Source organism: Pomacea canaliculata, linkage group LG14 (genome assembly GCF_003073045.1).
Source record: "Pomacea canaliculata isolate SZHN2017 linkage group LG14, ASM307304v1, whole genome shotgun sequence".
Lineage (NCBI taxonomy): Eukaryota > Metazoa > Mollusca > Gastropoda > Architaenioglossa > Ampullariidae > Pomacea > Pomacea canaliculata.
In genome coordinates, this window is record NC_037603.1 from 6,611,657 (window position 1) to 6,634,062 (window position 22,406).

The 22,406-nt window shown below is 39.4% G+C and overlaps 1 protein-coding gene across 1 annotated transcript in view; it reads left to right on the top strand.

The window, feature by feature from the left end:
- The first annotated feature begins 714 nt into the window (after nucleotides 1-714).
- The window catches only part of LOC112555166, a 42,728-nt gene continuing 21,036 nt past the window's right edge, over nucleotides 715-22,406 (top strand). The window contains exon 1 of the mRNA XM_025223420.1: nucleotides 715-833. The gene's annotated coding sequence lies outside the window, so the exon portion shown is untranslated. The remainder of the gene's footprint in view (nucleotides 834-22,406) is intronic.

Genomic DNA, 22,406 nt, shown 5'->3' on the forward strand with positions numbered 1-22,406 from the left:
GCTCACTGTCGCTCTCCTCACCGAAGAAAACGCAATTTAGTTGTCCGCCATAGCGGTAGTGGAGGGGATGGTTGGGGTTCTCTCCCATTAGGGTACTCTCCCCTTCTTCTGACCTTTCTTATTGTGATTGCTGTCTCTACTATTCTTGCGTGTGGTGCTTGCGTTTTGTGAGTGCAATGCGTGAGTAGAAAGAAAATGAAGCACGTGCGCACGTGACAAAGAACTCGTGACCAAAAGACGCAAAAATGCCTTTGCACTTTCCGCTAGAGTAGCAGCCCCTTATTTGAGTTGAGCAATTCTTCAATCAATCTCAAAATTTAGGATCTTTCTTGACAGCTTGCTTCTTTTTGGGAAATTAGACAGGCCTTTGTGAAACAAAACTTCCGCAATGGCTTTCAATTGCAGATTTTTTAAAAAAGGGTCATCATCATTTGCAGGAGCGCTCAGACGAAGTCCCGAACATTTGTTTGTTTGTTTTCGATGGAAATGTAACAAACATTACATACAAAGTAGCTGAGTGGTTCTAGAATCGTCGATTGGTTCTTGTTAAGACAAGAATACGGTTGAAGAATATATTTAAGTAGAAAATACCAACCATAAAAGTCTTTTTTGTTTTTTATTTTTATTATTATAATAAGTTTATTGACAGTTATAATAATGTTCATTGGTCTTCTCTCTAAACTGATTGTAAACCCAAAATTGCTTTCTTCTTCACAGACTAATTCCTGCTATAACTCGACATCCCAGTCAGCAACTCGACCAAGGATCGGCCCAATGAAACACTTCGACCTTTCTCTGATCACCTGCCTCCTCTTCTGCTGCGTCAGCGTCAGGTAAGGCAGGACCACGTGACTCCTCCGAAACCCTCTTGTCGCTCTGTTCAATCACCTTTGAGGGCGATAATCTGTTAAATTGGATAAGATTCGATCTCTGTTCTTTTCAGTTTATCCCGTATTCTGGTTGCAATTGTTTTAAACTTCTTTTAAGTCAAAATTTCTTATTCCTGTTTCTGTCAATATTCTATTGACCTTTTTTTTTGTTACTTTGCTTTCTTGTCAAAATGTTGTATGCTGAAAACTTAAAAACACTATCGACCACACAGTAATAATAAATATTTCTTAGAAAACATGTTTTCTTCGGTGGTTTTCTTTTTGTCCTAAGAGCTTTTTTTACTTTTCTTTTGTGTTCATTAATATTTCATAGCTCTCGCAGCATTTCATGAACAATTATCCGCAAAACATATTACAGATGTCGGAGAGCAAGACTGTTATTAAACTACACTTTCATATAATATATTTTTCCCCCAGTGTTTTGGGGGGAGAGAGGTATTTAAATTAAATATCTGAAAATGTTGTTTTAAGTAAAATCTTCTACAAGAGAGGAAACTTATCGACATCCTCGTCTGGCATTATTTTCACTAATGGCAACAATGAATACTTAAAAGTATGACACTTTTCTGGTAGATTATATTAAAGACATAAGACTGTCTAGTTCGTCCCTAAGACACATAAATTTCTCCATTGAAAGTTTTGTATATTAAGTTTAGCATTCGCTCGCAATCTTGTCTCGGGTACTTGCCCAGGGTGCATCTGTTGGTGATCCGTCTCAATGTCATCGGAGAGACTTGAATAAGAACTTGAAGGTAAAGTTCTGAAACTGGTGAACTTATAAAGTGTGGACACAACAGAACACATAATTCTGAAATATATTCTTTACTCTGGTACACCATTCTGTTGTTTAATTAGCTTTGTTTAGCTTGAAACACCCTTGAAAAGTGTTCCTTCCATCGATACTTTCATCAGAGTTTCACTCTGCAGATACTTTTAAACAAATCATGAGAGTTTGAAACCATCTATTGGAGTTAGTGAAAGGTTTTGAAGCAGAACTGAAGACCATTGAGCCAGCCTAAAACAAAAACTAAAATAGGATTACACAGTTTTTCTGGCTTTGTTTTCGTATTTCAAAACATTTTTTTTTTGTCGACTCAACCGACAACTAACGATGAATGAAACGCTGCAGGCTTCCTGATGAGAAGACAATGCCATTCATTCGTGTACCTGTTCGCCACCACCAACCTCCCCATCCTTTCTGTCAGCTATCAACATTGCATGAGCTGTGGTCACCCGCTCGCAAACACTTATTCAGCTTTGTCGGTGTCACGCACTCATATTTATAACTACCGAGCCCAACACCTTGCTTCTGTAAAAATGTTTTCATGAATATTTCAGAACATGTTATTAAAAATAAAAATGCGCTTTAAATCTCTATTTAAGTCTTTATGGCCTATTATTGACAACTGTTATGTCTGCCATGAATGATGACAACACAGTTGTTTACGGTTCCCAAGGAAATACATTAAACATCGCACTTCTGATCACATCAGACAGGTGACTAGCTTGTCATCAGACATCAACCACAGAATATTCCCTGGCCGCCCAGGATTCCCACAAAGACAAGACTCCTACCGAGGGTTGGCAGGAGTTGTCTGACCGAGACTTGACCCCAAGTAATGACCGACAAAGTAACAGTCTCCTTCGTGACAAGCAAATAGCAGCAGCTTCCTGGCCTACAATCGTGGGCATGCAGTAACCCTTCTCCGTCGGGCAAAGTTCATGAACTCTATTGTTCCGGATTCCAGAACTCGTCAGTGGTCGCTCGATGGTAAATTCTGTAGCTCGTCTTCTTCTCGGCCAGCACGACTTTGGACTTCTGAGGTTGTGTTGACAGTAAACGATCAAAGTACGGGCATGGGGACCATTCGATCCCAGACACCCTCGAGCAAGATTTCCTGGACTGGCCAGCTGTTCTTCACACAATGGCCGTGGGGAGAGAGTGTGCGTGTGGTTGACTGAGTACAGAAAATAGTTCGTTAGACCAGATGTTTCCACTTTCTAGCAGCCCACACAGGCTGACAGTGGGAGTTGTTTGATTGAGGTGAGCTGTTAACAACTTTCCATAACCTGGTCTGTGTCCTGAGTCTTCAAGTCCAAAGACTTACAAACTATTGGCTTGGAGAATCGGGTTTCACAACCACGTGAATAGCACGTGAATAGCACGTTCGACCAGTCAGACCCTCGCGTGCCGTGGAATAGAAGGAGCTGACGATAGCAAATCCGTTTTATTGCTTGTGACAACAGGACGAGGACGACGACAACAGGAAGAGGACGACGAGAGAGACTTCAGTGTTGTATCCAACGATGACATGCACATCTTCTGTGTCGCGGCTGCTCCATCAACGACACTGACGATAGCGTGATGAAAGCACGCGGACCACGTGACATGCAAAGTGTATCGCGTTCCGCTGCCGCCATAAATAATGAACACAGCGTGATATGGATAGCCTTATCGTCTCACGATGATTGATGAAACCCGGCTTTGAGCGCCATTTCCCTGAACAGTCCTCACGCGGGGCTGATCAAGTGCAATCTACAGCTGGCGATAAATTTCACCTCTTAAAAACCTGGGTATAATTAATCGAATCCTAACAACATCAATATCGTGTTTACAGCGCGTGCGCACAAACAGGTCACGTGTCAGTCTTTAGATGTCGCATTTTCTGTCGGAATGAGTTGGAATAAGTTAAGTTAGCTCCAAAGGTTTGTCGGAATAAGAAGTCGGATAAGTTTGACAGATTAGTATTTATCTTGCTGGCCTCTACTGCTAATTCCTGTTAGTATGATTCTCATTAAAAATAATTTTCAATGAAGATGACATCCATGTCAATCAAAAAAAATGACGAAGGGCTGGATGACTGAGACTGACACCTACCATACAACTGCTTTATAGGAATTTTAACTGGCAGCTGGGATTAGCATCCAGCTAGGACTTGTAAACAACAAGCCTGATGACTGTATCATTATACTCTGACATTGTTTTCTTCTTCCTCCCAAACTCAGCTCCTCACCATTAAAGCAACCTGCGATTTCGATCACTATATGACAACAAAATCGTATTAAAATTGTTTTTCAGTAAATCGGGACAGAAATAAAAGCTGAAATACTTTTTAATCGTCACATCTCGATGCATATCGACAAAATGAAACAGAGATGTGAATTTTCTATATCTTGTAACTCTCGGCAAACTTCGCAGAAAAATAACCATTGAGAATGATTCTAAGCCGTTTAACTACCATTGTGAAACACAAATGCAGATAGTTTTTAAAGCAGTTTGAAAATGTTTTGTTTGATGAATAATGTCTGTTTTTTATGCTCTCTTGTTTTTGTTTTGTGCAATACATGCAGCAATCATAATGAAAGCTGTTCTCAAAGGACTAAAAAATAAAAGTTGTAAACTCTGTTAGAGCAAGCAATGCATGAAAAACATGATACCCTTCCATAACAGTTGCACAAACATAGGACATGTACACTTTATCATTAGGACACTGTTGTTACTGGATCTCTTTAAAACTTTTGGTGATCTCGAAATATATCATAATAGTAAGTTAAACATTCCTCCATAAATTAAAGATTTTGCATAACACCTATTTACATAAGTGTTATGATCTCAGAGTGGATAGCCTAGCATTAAAGCAATGGTGTCCAAATGCTTAACACTCACTAGAATGTCCCACGTGATCTGCCTGGATGCCAACAATGTCGATGCCCACATGAATACATCTCACATTTTAGACACCCACCATCTATCCTTACACTCGATTACCATATTCTGACAAATTTTACTTTTCAATCAAGTAATGCTGGCTTTAAAGTATCTTTAAATGTCAGAATCCTTGACTGCTTGTATCACCTGCAATATTTTACGGTCCTCGGGGGAAAAAGATAACTCTGCAAAAATTACGGGAGTTGTCGTGCCAAAGGCCTGTTAGCTGATAAATGTATGAAAGCATAAACACGCAAGCGGGAATTAAATTTCACATCAAACCCATCAAAGAACACCTCCGGATGGAACAGTCCCATTTACAAAGCCTGTTTGTATAGTTTTGTTGAGTTCTTGCTTCTCGATCGCCATTTCTTTGACACGCACAGCCATCGAGACATGGCGGAGCTTCCAACTCTCCATCTTCGGATGCTGGCAAGATTATGGATAGTTGTATACAAGTTCTCTTTCTCAAGCTTCATTTAGTTGGTAGAAAAAACATGAGCTCACGAAATACCTATAACCAAACATTGTTGATGATGGAACAAGAGAGAGAGAAGGATGATTTTTTTTACCATCAAGCTTCAGAAAATGAAAGTTTCCCTTCATATCAACATAGAAGAGTCTTTGTTTCTGGATTAGGGTGACATTGTGTGTGTGTGTGTTCATGTCAAATCGAGGGATAGATAGAAAGAAACTTATTCAAATCGAGCTACTATATGTTGTAAAATATACAATGAGGATGTGGATGAGGAAAGGTTGGGTCGTGAAATTACACCCTGGGACGTTCCTCACGCGTGTAAATGACAGCGAGCAAAAGGATGGACACAATATTGAGACTGATTCCCATAAAGTAGAAAAAAACAACCCTCATTATTATCTCTTATGCTCGCAAAGCTACGTTTTTTATGAAGGGCTAATTTCAAAAAGAAAATGGTATTCTTGCAAGACCTGCATGCAGTGATGACTCTTCACTTGACATTCAAATTAAGCTGCTTTTCCTTCATATATCTCCGGGGAGAAAATAATACAACATGGGACATCCCTACCAGTATAGTCTTACATGGCGGAAAAAGCTCAAAGTGCAAGATATATATATAACTCAAACATCGTTAGCAAAAGTAAAACTTTAAGTTTTCTTCACAGTAAATTTTGTTTAAAACCCATTATTCACGACGATTTTCAATAATAATTTTTAGTTTGACATCCGTTTTGTTTTTTACTTTTCTGCCATACACATTGTGTTACAGGCACACACGCCCACAAACGCGAAGACCGTGTAAAATGTTTCTTAGATAAATAAATAAGAAAATGTGCATTGCAGACATACTGGCACGTGCTCTGACGTGGACACTTCACCAGTCCTTTCCCCAGGGGTGAATCCCTTTTTTTAACACATTATTCGATTTTGGCAATCCCAATAACAAAAAGTTAATCATCAGAAAGGTGCTAGACAGATTTCTCCATGATCCTTTTTTTCTATAATTAAATAAAGTTGGGTATTGTGAAAAAAATGAAGAACTATACATAAGAAATGTACTGGAGGTATATTTCCAGAAAATGTCCAGAAAGACGTGGACGTATTGTTCGTGGGAATGTCAATCAGATGGAAACTGTTTTGTCTCAGGCTAAAGAACATTAACATGAAAAACAGGGCGACTTTTTCACTTTCCTTCTTTTTCTTCGGTTATTTCTGCCAAGTCATTAGATCAACGAGATTTTTTTGTCTGCGCGATAATCACGGCGAGAATGGGATACATGGAGATGGAGTAGCCGATGTTTACTGATGGAAGGAGCGCATAAAAATAGTGATGGAGGTCTTTCTTTCATTCATTCTTTCTTTTCATTTGTTTCGTTTGTCTTTTCTTGTCTCTTTCGTTTAAAAATAGTCATGGAGGACTATTCTCTCACTTTCTTTCTTTCAATCGTTCCTGTTTTGTTTGTCTGATTCTGTTTCTGTTCTTGTTGTTTGTTTGTTTCTTTTCTTTTACTTTTTCCTTTCTTAATTACTTTTTTTGATCCGTTCATTTGTTTGGCTGCACGCTCTTTTATACATTACTTGGGAGATTTCGTTTTTTTGTTGTATTTTCGCTTCTGTAACTATCGGTGCCTGGAAGCCAAGGAGTTAATCTTGCCACAGAAAGATCAGTCCGCCACAAGGCTCCCAGCCTGCTATCGGCGCTGAAGACCATTAAAGGGGCGGCCTCTACCCAGCAAGGTACCCGACACATTCCACGGGATCTCCGTTTCTAGTCATTACCATTACCATCCATGGACGTGAATTTTCGAAAGGTTTTTGGGACTCGAATGGTGTTAACCAGATTTCACCCATTTAAATGACAATGAACTAAGTGGAGAGGACTTGCTTAAAAACCCCGTTTCCATTTGTTTACTGGATTAATTTCCAAAAAAGAAATTTGTCTTCGTGGGTTTTTATTTTTAAAGCTACAGTTTTTAGTTTTTCTTTCTATTAGCTAACCAAGACTCGGAGCATATTTGTCTACCCCTGGTCTGTCGAGGATTCCTCGCTAAGTGCGGAGAGTTTCTTGCCAAAGTGGCTCGTGCCACAGAACCGTCACTCAAAGGGGAATAAATGATCTCGCGATGAACTTTGAAAAAGTTTGTGGCGACAACTTGGGGAGCCCCGATGTCTCGAAGTGATCTTGACACTCTTGCTTCCTAGTGTAAGATGCACTTCATCACAGGCTGGTGTAGCTCTGGGGTTGGAATTCATGACGAGACTGTAACCAGCTTCGGTTCTACTATTAGAAGAAGAGGGAAGTCGCCGAGGGCGCAAACACGGTGAAAAGCGATTGCTCGTCTTCTTTTATTTTAATCCACCAATGATATTAGCACACAATTGCTGATAATTTATGTAAATTGCAGCTACATAAAGACTTTTGTTAATTTCACAGCTATGATCTTAGTTTTGTTTAATAATTCCAACGGCCTTCCTACTAACGGAATTATGTGGAGAAGTTCTAAGAATAAAAAGTTTTCTATTCATCTATTTTTTTTTCCTTTTTCTCGTCTTCACGCTTATTTTTCCCTTTTCTCTTTATTTGTTTTCCATGTCAAAAGAATGGGAAATGTTCCTTCCACGGTGAAGGTGATAAGTAATTCTTGTACAAATAATTATCTGGAATAAAATCTCTGAAAACAACTCTAAAAAGGGAAACTCACTTTTCACATTTTTTTCTGATCAGTTTTCTTTTGTTTTCTTGTAATAACCCTGCTTAAAAGATGCGAATAATATATACATTTCGAAAAATTCTTTGGGCAAGATATAGTTGTACTCAGCATTTGTCTCCGGAGTAGGGTGGACACTGAAGAGACAAAGATCGTCTGCGGTTTTTTTTTCCTTAAGTGACGAATGATGTTAGGGAAAACATATCAGTCTGGTCAGTCGTCTGTGCTATCCATTTTAAACAAATATTGAAATAATAGGCTTAGCTATCTCTTCAAATGAGAATTTAATAATGCATGTAGGCTTACATGATACCAGTGAGGCTGATTGCAGTTTTATTCGCCATCACACGAGCTGTGGCATTGGCTTCCTCAGTCCCACGACAGTCCTCGTGTCTCCTGTGTTGCTCCTTTAACAGACCAGTCTTTATTTTGAATGTGTTTGCACTGCAAAATGCAATCGAGGGAGATTTCAAGCCTCAGTCTGGTGTCCAGAAGATATAAATCAATGTTGAGTGCCATATAACTGCTTGACCTTTTGGCGGTGTGTGGAGGACGGAACGCAGCACTTTCTGTCTTTTCCACACCTCAAGATAGTCCAGTCTAGTTGATTGTAACCTCCATGACCTGTCAATGACCTCTGTTCTGGTCACCCCAAGTTAGGTTCATCATGAATACAGATATCTGGGACTTATGGCTGGCACACATGTTGCAATAGTCATTACTGAGGGCTTTCAGACACGATATCTTTTAAAAACGAAGAACATGTAATCCTTGAGAAACGCTCAATGCGCCGATGGTGATGGTGACAGACAAATAAAATCAGAAGGCCTACCTGGATTGCAATCTATCCAATGATCCTGTTCCTGAATCTCTAAAAGGGGAGGCATAGGCAAGAAAGATGAGAAATAACTGTTATTCCGCTTACAACAATGATTATCAAGAATCTCAGGATCAGATTAGTTGAGCCATTCAGCAAAACTGTATATGGAACATGACCTAAGCAAGGGCGTTAATCAGTGATTTAAAAAGACATCCCCCCCTCAAAAAAAGTATAAAACCTGCAAAGATGAGAGCAGTTTTTATAATGACATTTGACCTCCGATACATGAGGCATGCTTGGCTGGGCGGTTGGCATGGCAAAGCCTCAGTTTATGTCATTACGGGCCTCGCAGACGACCTTTGATAAAATGTGACCAAAATAGAAATTTTTCTTTCAAATTCAATTTTAAGGCGATTTTCAGACGATCCACTTGGGGTTGTTTTTTTATTTTTTTTATTATTTATTTTGCCTTGAATTTGATTTCATTCTTCTCCACTCTTCCTCTTCATCTTTTTCATCTTCGTCATCATCGTCATCTTTTCCTGAATCTTCGTCTTCTTAATATCATCATCTTCTTCATCTTTTTTTTATCGTCATTTTTTTCATCCTATTCTTCTTTCTTTTCATCATCTACATTATCTTTGTGTTGCTGTTTTTCTTCCTCTTCCACTTCTTCTTTTTCTTTTCTTTTTTTTCTTCTTCCTTTTTTTCTTTTCTTCGTTTACCATAGATGGCCTTTGAAATTTTCTGACAGATACTTCAAGCAGTTTAACAACCATGCAGCCGGTGTACAATTCATTTCCTTCGTCAGCCCAATCACATTTCTTTCAGAGCTTGGGAGAGTTGGTCACTTGAGAGAATGCAATGAGCAGATTCATAATATTGCCCCCGTCATGACCTCTTACAAAATGGAAGGAGTCAAAATGAAATTAAGAGAAGAGATTTTTCGGGAAAACTTTGGTTTCTCATTCTTCTAATGTAACTGTCAACGTCGTCAGAGTTCGGAGTTATTACATGTCACCCTCCTCCGAGCCTTCCAGCAAGTCTTCCAGCAAGCATCTGGTAAGCAACATCCAACGAGAAAGTTCTCGAAAAATCATCATTTAGTAAACATTTTTTTTGCAAGACGTCTTCAAGTCCAAGATCAGTGAGGACAAAGTATATCCGGCTGTACATACGTTGTATGTTTTAAGTCTGTGTGCTTCCAGTCTGTTTTAATTATGCATTTTCATGTGTTGGTTCATTTGTACTGCGTTCTGCGCTCGTTTGTATGTTCGGTTGGTCGTTTGTTCATTTTTTTTAAGAAGAATTCTTTTATTTACCTTTAAGTCTTCCTGTTCTTCGCGTTTCTTTCTGTGAATCTGTCGAAATCACGGACATGGACTATGTTGTTTTGACACAAATACATTTCCCCAGGCCGGTAAATGCACATTTTCAGCGAACCGCTTACCTGTCATTACAATCTCTTTGATATTAAAGAGCTCCCCGCCAAACCATCAATCCATCCGCAGCAATACTTCCGCCAGCAAATAAACCAACGAAAAATAAAATTAACCTTTTTAAACTGCCAATGCTTGGATGGAGCTGTGACGGCCATATTGGTAATTTGTCAGAGCTCCTGGACCTGCCTGCCTATGTTTGGACCGGCGTTCGTGGTCTTCTACAAAGTGTATTCTGATTTGCCAAACCCGCTCCGTTTTATCAGACCACTTTCGTCTTTTTAATCTTCTCGTCATCGCTTTCAGATGTTTAAACCCTGGTTGTTTTTGTTTTCGTTTTTTTTTTCTTTGACCTAGAAAGCCTTTGATGGGCAAGGACGGAAATGGCAATGCCGCTTTGTGAAGAGGATAAGCTTTATGGCCAAGCCCTGGCATGCTGGTGAATAAAGCCAAGATGTTTATTTCAGAAGGATTGTCCTCATGAACGACTGAGTGATTAACCCTTCCTGGTAAAGAAACTATTTCCCAGACGAAGGCATTCCCTTGAAGAGAGGTCTTGCGGGCAAGACAAATGAATAGATTTTCAGAAAATGAAAGACTCGGGAGGCCAATTCGTTTACACAGAATACTTCCTACAGTCTGCTTCTTGATGGAGCCAGTAACTGTGTACTGGTCAAAGTCATTCTTCCTTGTCTTTAGATAATGAAACTCTGGTACTGGCCGATGGTCTCAATAACCAATTTTGGTAGGAATTAGAGTTCTCTAATCTTAGCGAATGGATATATATATATATTGTAAACTCTCGAGTCTTCACTTGCAAAACAATTATCTTTGCATTGTTAAAATGTCACAGTAACCTCAAACCATTCTTTAGTTGACAGTTATAAAAGAATTTTTGCAGTTGTATGCGCAGTGAATTTAAATCTTACAATTTTCATTTTCTATCACGTGTGTGATCGTGCGCGGACATAAAATAGTGGAAGATCAATCGTTATTCCTGCTTTAAATACACTTTTAAGCCGTTTAAATTGGCGAAACGAAAGAACTCAAAAAGGTCCTTGACTTGTTTTTCTTAGACACAGCTGGTTGAAGACCCACCATCACTGAATGATGAGCTAAAAGGATGTCAAGATGCGGAGACATTCAGACCACTTTTAGTTAAAATTTTCTCCACGCTTTGAAGTACATAGAACCAGAGTGGAGTAGAAGAGAAATCTGAGTTATGATTACTTATTTGGAAGACATAACGATGCGAAATTGCTCTTAAGCTGGAGCCATTAAAACTTTTTAGTCACGACCAGAAAACATAAATCCCAAATCGTAACAATTAAACAAAATTGCTGTGGTTCTTCATGGCTTTACATGCTTCCTTTCAAAATTGTTCTGCTTTTTCATGTTGACTTATTGAAAAGCAAGGTCGAGCGAACGCGTGACACTTAATATTGTAAAATAGTCGGGGCAACTATTGGTCCACTCCGCCATTTTGTTGTATCTTACAATGTAGATAAAATTATTTTGTGAATAATTTCTTTCATCGTCGCCTTTGTTCATTTATGTTTTAGCTATAATCGTTTTTACAAACTCTCAGAAAAAACTTTAAAGAAGGATTTATTATCCCTTCAGGCTCTGTCTCCAGACTATGAGCAAGAAAAATCGTTGGACCTCGTGTCGAACCTCAGAAACGCCCTTTCCTCAAGTTTGCAATGAAACAAATCAGGAAAACGATTTGATTCGACTTCAAGGAGAAGGAAATAGTAAAGATCAACTAAAAACGGATTCAAGTAGCTTATTTTCTTCACTCTGTGACCCAGAGATCGGTACGCAGCAGGAAACGGCTCGCAAGAAATTGAGGAAATGAAACTTTGAAGCTTTTGCCAGAGATGGCGATTAACCCTCCTGCCCTAGGAGCACGGCTTTTCTCTCACAGAAATTGCTCCGGTCTTAGCAAATAGAAAAATGAGTATGAAATTGGTTCTAGTGACAGCTGGAAGCCTGAGACGATGTGTACCTGTGTGTATTCTAGTGTACCTGTAGGTGTGTGTGTGTGCACGCGCCTGTGTGAGGTTTATTCATCGAAAACGAGTTTGCTGCCATTTTTCTTCTTCCTTCTTGTCGTAGGAGACGACTCCGTACAGATAAGCCATAATTATTGTAGAATAAAACCATTTTCTTGTGAACCCTCGGCGCTTAACTATCTCCTTGATCTTCATGTTCACCTTCATCCGGGGTCTTTCTCACTCGACACCCATTATGTGGCTATCTCCGGATCATTGTACCCGACTGATTTCGCAAAGCCGAGTTTTGAACACCACCAGTATAATTCAAAAAAGCGACTAGCACTCCATACAAGCAACGAGAATACTACACTGACCTCAGCAAATAAAGTTTTGTTTTTTTTACCGAAGTGAAAAACCATCTCTCCTTTAATTCATTCATTTTTACTTCGTTCTTTTTTTGTGTTCTCTTTTTCATCCTTTTGCTACCTATTTATTTTTATTTATCTGACGGTATAAAACACACAAATTCTTCAATCCCACCGGAATTTGTATCGGTGTGAGTCTGTATGTCTTTCACATTCTGATTCAATAAACTGGTTGAGAAATACCCAGGAGAAACAGACTAAAAAAGAATGTCCTGCGATGAGAAAATATAATTGAAAAAGAAGAAAATCCCTCAGTGCCAGCCAACAGTGTAAAAGTCTTCGTACTGCTTCATCAAAAAAAAAAAAAATAAATAAATAAAGAATAAAGAGAGAGAAAAAAACTGCCATGTGCTGGTAGGAATTCCATGGATGATAGGACCAGCGGCAGGAAGCTGCAAGAGCTGCTGGCAAAAGACACTCGGCTGTCAAGTCTGATAGTTGTCAATAGGGGGCGCCACCAGATCCTGGCGCCCGCTTTCCATGTCCCTGCTGCGCTGTGGACAGCGCAAATTATCCTTCGTTGACGTTTGGAGTGCTTTCCCTTGGCTCATAGGCTGCTCTCATAGCGAGGCTGAGAGCGGCTCCCAGGTCCGATCAATCGTTGCCATCTCCGTCCTCCAGACGTCACAGCAGCAGAGAGGCTGCTTCAGCCACCGCGCGTGCGCACTCGGTCCTGCTCCCTACTTCTCGGGCCACAGGCCAACTTCCGGTTCACTCTGACAGTAATATCTCTCTGTTAAAAGAATGTCAATGTCAGTGGTCTGTTCATCTCTCTTTCACTTGCGGTATCACTGTCTCACCATCATTGTTTATAGCAAAATCTACTTTTGGTTCGTCGAGTTTCCAAATGTTTTCAATGGGAAATATCATGAAGTATTCCACTCTTGACTCATGCTGATTTCTTTGAAATCGATACAATTTTTATTCTTTTCTCTCCTACTTCGGCAACTACAACAGCAACAATTATTTGAAGAACTGATTTGCAATAACTTATCGCTCACCTAAGAAGCTGTTAAATTAACAATTCAAACAACCCAGTAATTCAGAAATCTGAAGCACTTCTTTTCAAATGCAAATTCATTTCAATGTAGTTTGATGTTCCCTTGCAAGCAGATGAAAAGCTGGGTGACATGAACAAGTGGACGAGCTGGGGGACCTTCTCTCTCGGGGGCAAGACAAGCCCTGCTGGCTAAGCTCATCCATGCTCCGTCCCACTGTGTCGCCTCTACGATTGTAACTTCCGGTATCACTTAAGGGATGAAAAGAAGAACATGAAGAAAAAAACACAAAAAAGAGAGAAAAAACAAACAAAAAAGAACAAATTAATAAAAAAGGAAACAAGAAGAGGAATAAAACAAGAATAAGACGAAGAAGTTGCTTTTACAAAAAGATAGACCAAAACAATGGGCAACCGACAACACATATCTAGTGTATTCCAGTAGAAGTAATTTTAGACAGACTTCAGAAGAATGTCAAGGACACGTGGACATTTTATTCGAGAATTGCTGCACACAAGCAAATCCCATTTAGTCATAATTGAAGTAAAGACATAAATACGAGGAAAAAAATCTGCGAACAAAATGTTCCTGCAAGTTAACAAGCAAACTAAGATACTCAACATGAACTTGCTTTGTTGATTTTTTTTGTCCTCAATGCCAAGTGTCCTCGTGGTTTTTTTGACCGAGCATACAAGAACTTTAATCAGAGATTTTAGTCATGATTATGTTAGAGAGTTCAGTAGAGAGGAAGAACAGAGGAGATTATTGAAAGGCACAGTGTCTTCTTTTGTGAGACCAGAGCGGTGGAGACAAAAATGAAGATCATAGATTCGACCCCCACAGGTCGCACACAATCTATACCGCAAAGGTCAAATCGGTAATCTGCGTTTTGATAGGCTGCCACAAGCAAGGTATGGCTCAACATTCTCTCTACCTTGCTTGCCAGTGAAGCCAAAGTCGGAGAAAGCAACAAATCTTCAGTTAATGACTTCATAAACGATCGATGTCTTCCTTTGTCTGGTGGCTTCTGGGATCACTACTAAACCCTCGTAAAATACAGTCGAGCGAGTATACTTCCTTTTTTCTTTGATCTCGAATGTAATAACGGTCAAACTTTTGTAGAATGAAGTGGTCGTTGCTCGTTGTTCCCTGGAAATTTTTAAAATCAATTATTTGCTCGCCCTGTAAAAGTCATTTAATTCATTTTAAGGAAGATAAAGTGGAAGAGTTTTCGAGTGTTTGTCAGTCAGCTATACTCTTGTTGCTCTTGGCGCTCTCCACTATAAGTTTGGGTATTTTAAACAGTTTTAGTTCCTTTCTCACATATAAATATATACATTTTTTTCTTAAATCACATATCCTTTCTTTGAAGAAAATCCTTGTTTTTGCTTCAGACATTTGTGTGCATGCACCTATGTATTTAATCTCTACTACTAGACAGAAAACTTCATTCGCTACAGTTTACCAATCCTTAAACTAGTTTGGAGAAGTATGTTTTGTCCAGGTTTCCAGATGAGCAAGTAAGCTGCAAACAATAAGCAATCTGACAGTGATATCTTTTATTTCTTATTTAATGTAAAAATACCAAAATGCAACTGTAAAGATGGTTCCACATAAGCTGTGATCGTCAAGGTGACAGTCTCAGCCAATGGCCATGTTCTGGCATGCACTCTTTTTCTCATTAGTTTAATTTTTGAACGGCAAGCAAATGAATGTTACATTTCTCAAGAGAGAACTCGTGCTTTCTCTTGGCCAGCGGATACTGGCACCATTATTCTCAGATATATAAGTCAGAGGTGTCCGAAATGGTTTCAGCGTGTCCAATGAACCCACTCCCAATCCACTTAGCTTTCTTCTTCACTATCGCCAGGGATGAAAATGGACTCATTGGTGAATCGATAACTGCTTAATTAATTCTATTTGCTGTTACAGATTTTTTTCATTTAATAAGTGGCTTGCTTGTGATCACAAAACGCTTTCGATGAAGACAAAAGGGGCCGAAGCCAAGAATTAGATGAATGCTTGTGGTATTAATGATCTTTTCTCGTGGTTATTTATTTATTTATTAAAAGTGTTCTTAACTTCTTAGCGTCTATGCATCGGATTAGGGAAAGATAACTCTAACGCACCATTTTCGACAAATTGTGTCCCTTCCCGTGGCGTCGAATCCAAACCATTCAGAGGGCGCAAGGTGAATTTTCTCAGTATCATCTGTATTAAATTTGCTTCTATTTCTTTTTTCTTTTTTTTTCAATTCAAGCAGTAGCATTAGCAGTATAGCGGACTCAAGAGGGTGTCTTCTGAATTGAACTTCCTGAACTCTCTCTCTCTCTCCTTCTCTCTCTTCTTCGGTCTTCCTTCGCTCGATATAGCGATTCTTCAACATTAAAGATTCAATGGCTCAAAGTGTCTTACAAACAGAAGGGAGAAAGTGTAATCCTTGGAGAATTCCCTGCGGTGTTCGACAAGCTCCTTGAGAGAGCGTAAGTACCTGATGCAGCTAATGCATCCTTACCCTCACCTCGCTCGCCTGTCTCCTTTTTCAAAAGTATTCAGTTGAGAAAAGGAAGTGCTGAGCTTAAGCTGGAATAGGCTTGGGAGCGGTGCGATGCTTGTGAAATTCTCATAGCACAGCAGACACTGCTTTTCTTTCTCCTTTTTCTCTCTTCCTTTCTCTCTATCTCGCTCCGCCGCCGCTCTTTGCCTTCATTTTTATCTCTGTCTCTAAAGGATCGTCGATAATGTTGAAAGAACTACGCGACCATCCATGAACAATTCTTTGTTCTTCGGGGTTTTTTCGTTTGATTCAATTCTTCTATCCTTCCGAAACAAAAATGGTTCTTTTTTTAAATAAAAATTCGTGGAGGGTTTTTTTTGCGCCTGCGCGGACACCCCAGACGATTGGAACCTCCCTCAATGGCGGACAAAAAGGTCCTCACTCCAAAACCCATATTCCTTCAAGGGATCTCATGCTGTCAGTCAAGCCATCGATTACTTGGTCCTCTTCACAAACTTTTTTATTTTTCTTTGCCTTTCACGAGCGACATGTATGTAGGTGCAGGACTATTCTGAACTCGTTTGAAGCAATGGAGAGGCAAAAGCTGAAGACTGCATGCTTTATTGTGTATCATGAACATGCTCTACAATGATACCCTCTGAGTTTGAGGGATTTAAAAAAAACTTTTTCATGTCGTCTATTGTTTTTTGTTGTTTTGTTTTTTTGTTTTTTTGTTTTGTTTTGTTTTGTTTTGTTTTGTTTTTTTTTTTTGGGGGGTTGTTTTTTTTTTATCGGGATACCAAGATTTCAAAATACAGTTTGTCTCTACCTACTCCTAATCCTTACTGGCGGCAGAGGTCCAAGAAAAACCTGAATGGTGCGAAGAAGGAGGACATAGGTTTCTTGAACCTCTGCCGCCAATGCCTCAGAAAGATTTCATTTTGTGATTATTGTTCGTCTGATTTTTTTGTCTTCCACTTTTTTCTTGCAGACGAGGCATTTCTTGCCGTGGGAACTTCCTCACATACAGACACCATTCTTCTTGACCTTTTTTCTGTTTCTAGATTTTTGTTATTATTTCCTCTCCTTTTTAATTTTGGAGCAACAATTTTAGCACAGCTTTTTGGAGGAAAATGTCAAACATTGTAACAAAAGATTAAATGTGGGATACAGCTATAAATTGTGTGATTCATTTGGCTGGGAATGTTTACATTTAATAATAATTATAGTCTGAAGAAAATATACAGAAAATATTTTTGGTGTCTATAGAAAACTTTAAACAAATTTAAGACATTGGGTCAAACCTTAGGGGACATTCCAAGAATAGCATCTTTCCAGTGAATAACCCGGTCATGTGATTATTCAAGAAAACCTCTCACATTCACTTGTGACCGCTGTTGTTGTAAAGAAGCTCGTCTCTCTTTCTTTCTCTCTTGATTCCTCCTTACAAACCTAGTTTGCCCTTCTAACCCTTGGGAGAGTTCCTAGAGTATATCCATTCAAGCTTTCCCCTGCAATTTTCTCCTGCTAGTCGGTTCTCATCAAAACTCTGGTATCTCTGGCTGCAGGCAGTGTCTGATGTCTTGAGAAGAGAGACTGAAAGCAAAAGTCAGACACAAACGAAAGAGATAAAGGAAGGGGGAAATGGAAGATAAAGGCAAGGAAGAAAGTCCTCAACTGTTAACTTTCTCACTGTTTATCCATCTTTAGGAAAGAATCCTTTGACGAAGTGTGAACAAAAGTTGAGCAAAGTGGTTAACAGAGACATGTAACACCTTCCCCTTTTCCATTCCCTCTCAAAAATTTCTAAATAACAAAAACAATGTACTTGAAGAGCTTTCACGTGTGTCACTAAGTGCAGTAAAACTGTAAAAAAGTATAAAAATAAAGAAGGAAAGGTAGTAGCAAAGAAAACAAATACATTATCAAATCTCTGCAATCAAGAAAACTTTAATTTTGCCCGATTAGAAAATATCTGTGCAAGAAGCCTTCCATCTTAATTAAAACAGTTTAGACAGTTTCCAAACTTGGAATGTGAACTGTTCATTTTTGATTCCTTCATTACACTTTATAATATGTTAATTCTCTAGTGTAACAGCTAATCTGAGTGCGAAAAGTTTTGGATTTCAGACTGCATGACCTTTTTGACCCTGTGTGTTGACACGAGCAGTCGACTCTTCTCACAGTGAGATTCAAAAGGTTCAGAAGTCTGAAAGTGAATAAGTTTAACAGGGTTTGCACTAGCCTGCTCTCCACAACAGCCTTTAGAAGCTGAAGTGAAACAATTGAATTTACATCTTTTTTTTTCTCTCTTTCTTTTATCTTTGGTGGTGTGCCGCTTCAAAAATTCATTCCCGTCTGGCACTGACACGAGGGGTAGGAATTCTCGGAACTCACTTGAAACCATCTGGGCTTGGCCAAGGTGGAGAAAGGAGAGCTGGTGGCAAAGGGTGTGGAAGGAGATTCCCAGTAGAGAGAGGACTAATGTCATCCCAGCAAGTGCCTGGACCACATCATCTAAGTGACTAGAGTCCATGAAGCATTATTTTTGAAACAATTTTCCATTTCTATTATTCATTGGGGACTAATTGTTTTCGCTTTCTTCACTGGGAAGCCTAAGCCATTTTCTGCTTAGAAACTTTTTTCAGTAACTTTTAATTATTTTTTATAGTTGATTTACATACCTTAATTACTGTAATTTAAAGGATTTTATTTTAAATCTCAGCATACTTGCCTGACCTATTGACAGTACCATCTGAGTGGGTCTCTTGGGGATGCTTGTCTTGCCCTCGTTCCTATGCCATGCATTACACGTGAGAAATTTGTCAGCCGCTTCTTCTCCTTCTCTGGTCTCACCATTTGGAATTGTCTTCCCCTGTTTCTTGGAACTTTTGTCTACGCTCGAAGCTTTTAACTCCCTGCACCAGAACTTGCTTCTGAAAAAACGCATTTCAAAATCCATCGAACTCTTCTGCTCATTCCTCGATTCTTTCTTTCTTGTCTTCGTCTCTGGTTCATGTTCCACAGTGTTGTCTAAGTGCTGTTGTTTGTGTTTGTTTGCTGGGAATTGATCGTGATTCCGTGATACATTTGATAAAGAATAGGAGTGAACTATCTGGTTGAGCTTAAATAATAGATACTGTCTTTAACAAAAATGTGTCTGCTTACAAGTTGCAAGAGAACTGTTTGTTTACAATGATTTCTAAACATTGCTCCTGGATGGTTTATGATGTAAGTCATTGTGCACATTCTTTCCGCAAGTAAATAAAACTGATCTTATTTTGTGGTGTGGCCGAACTTTAAATCTTGGTGATTATTACTCAGATTCAAGAAATAAATACAGTGATTACTAACGTAGGTTTAAGATGATAAAACAACATTTGAAAAAAAGTGATTAAATTATCTACAATATTTCCTTGAACTCAAAGACTTTTAAAACAAAGTCAACAAAAACTCAAACGCAGTTCTGTTCTCAACTCTCCCGAGGACCCTCAAATGTTCACCCAGACTCAAAATGTCCAAGACATCAAATCTCCCTGAAACACTAACATCTTCGTCAATATTCAGGAAGTTTTGTCTAAGTTTGGAGGATCAAGCCAGACTGATGGCCGAGGCTCTTTTTGTCGAGATAATAAATGATTTTTTGAAAGAGGAAGTTACGAGGCCAAGAAGCGGACGAAAGAAATCTTTTAATAAGTGTAGCAGCAGTTTTCCCAAGAGAAAGATGCTGGTTTTGGAGCAATCCTGCCAAGATCAGGCCAACCTCTGGGGACCGCACACCGATGTTCATTGATTGCACAAATGAAGAAATCGTTTTGGGCCAAGTGGCGGGTACGTAAAACGACGGAACGGCTCTTTTGTGGATGGAATTTCTTGCCCCATTAACGGCAGCGAATTGAAGCAATTTGGGAACGGTAAGATCGAGTCAAGATTAAGGCAGAATCGAGACAGTGGGGCATAACTCTGTTTACCGAAGTTTACGATTGTTCAGATCTCAATTGTTCATCGATTCACTTAATCCATTATTCCGACCATGTTTTGATGTTTTATTATGCAAGGGATCGACTCCAAGAAAACCCGGTGTTGTACTCAGTGACGTCACTGGCAGCCACTTGGAGCAAGGTAGCAATCAGGGGCTGGTTGCATAACATGTTTCTAAAACTTTAAACTGTTCTTAAAAAGTAGTAAAGGTTGTTCTTTTTCAGAAATCGATCATAGGCCATTTCAATGTCTTGCACAAGCGTATACACAGTTTTACTGACAGTAAACGAAAGTCTGGCTTCAACTGTTTTATGTTTCTTAAAGCAATGTTAGAATGAAAAAGTTTTTAAATTGTTATACACCGTAAATTTACAGTACAATAGTATAGATAAGTCTCATGGAAACTTGACCTAAGGTCGATTAAATGTTATTACTTAGTTACCTATACTAAACACTTTATTGACAAATAGACAGACATGACTTTCTAATATATATATATCAACAATCATGGGACGTATTTCAATTTCCTCGATTATTTGATTGAAGTAGGAAACCACTATCTTCTTTCTCTTTCAACTTCTTCTCTCGAGTGATGAGCGTTCTTCCGCTCGCATAGGCTCCTGACAATGAATATCTCGGAAATGTTTGCGCTCGGCTCCCAATTGCTCATGTACCCATCGGAATGCTAACTTGTAGCCTCTACAATTTGTGGAGCAGACCGCAAGGCAATTAGCAATCAGAAAATCACGTGACTAGCTTCTTGCAATGCCAATCCCGTCGATCTCGGAGGACTTAAGATGCGATTCCCGAGTCACGTGAGAGTTTTGCATTAAGTGCTCGCGCATGTCAAGTTTGCACGAGATTTCCGCAGACTGTGTCCTTCTGCCAAATTTTTTTTTCTGTTGGAGTCTTGGAGCTGGTTCATCCATGCCTGTCTGATTCAATGAACCTAAATCATACAGTGCTTGTTCAGGTTCGTAGTTATCTAATCTTTTATTGTCTGTTTATCCGCCCTAAGCCCTCTGTCAATATGAAGGTTTGCTTTTTTTGAATAATTATGTCTTACATCTATATTAATCCAAATTACTGCTATTATTTCTTTTCTTCTTTCTTCTGTTTAAAAGCTTTATTCATTGTCCTTCTTTCATTTTGTTATCTTTTGTCTTTATTTTTTATCTCTTTCTGTTTTGTTCTTTTTTCCTTAAAACTTCTGAGGTTTAATCTGAAGTAAGAGCGTGTTTGTGTGTGCATGTGTGTGTGTGTGTGGTTTGCGTATAACTCTTATCTATATTTTTCCATGACAAACCAAAGGCTATGAGTCTGTCCCTTCCCACACTCCCCCATCTCCTCTGCACGACCTTACAGTCACAAAATTTCTTTATTTCATCCGCTCCTCCATTCGTCAGTTTGCTACCTGTCTTCCCCCTTCTACCTTCGGGAGGAGCAGCTCGCGGTGTATTCACTCCCAAATAACAAACATCCTCCTGCTCACTTCTGTCCCTCCAACGGGAAAAAATTTCTTCAATAATTTGACAAACTACTGGAGCGTGTGTCGGTGCTGTGTGTCTCTTACTTTCAAGCCCATGAGATCGATGCCCTCTTTGTATGGAGGAGAAGTTAGATGGGAGGATGGGGAGGGAAGCTTCGTCGAACTTTCTGGTACCTCCATATGTTCTTGTGTGTAGAGAACTGGATTTCAAAGGGATGTACACCGTTAACGAGAGTGGGGTTGAAAGAAGACTGGAATTTCAAAGAAGAAAAAACAGGAGGAAGGAAGTTGTTGCCTTTAGAACTTCTGTCCAACTTATTTTACATGAATAAGTAAACACTTATATTGAGTCTAACACGCATGCGATCAGTTTCAGGAAGTTAACAACCAGTTTCCGTTATTTACTTATCTTTTGTAAAAATTCCAAAGAGATGTGGACAGAAAATTTCAAAAATACTTGCACGAGCAGTAAGAAAGACATATAGACGGCCGTTAGACCACTTTCAAATGTCAGGGGCGGATAATTTGTGCAGATAACGAGGAAAGTTGTCTATTTGTGCTACCCCACCCCTCCCTGGAGTGTCCTTTCAATCGCATATGCATAAAAATTCCGCGCGACGCTTAGTTGCGAGAGAACCCGGATGCGCGGGCATAACTCTGACGCTGACAGAAAGAGTAGCCGTTCGTGGCGCGGTCAGGAGGCGCCTGGCTGGTAAACAAGGTCGGCAGCAGACAAAGTTCACAGCCAGCTCCTCACCTACACCAGAGTTTCACTGTATATTCATCACAATAAACAACTTCCAATCAACATGCTACGTGCCACGTGACTATACCTCTTCGTTTGACATCGAGGGCAGTAGATGCCAGGATGATGGATAAAACATTCTAGAGAGTTCTGCTCACGTAAATCCCGATGTCTCTGTAATTTGCAGCATACTCCCAGCAGGAAAAAGACAAGAAGACGCCTATGGCTTC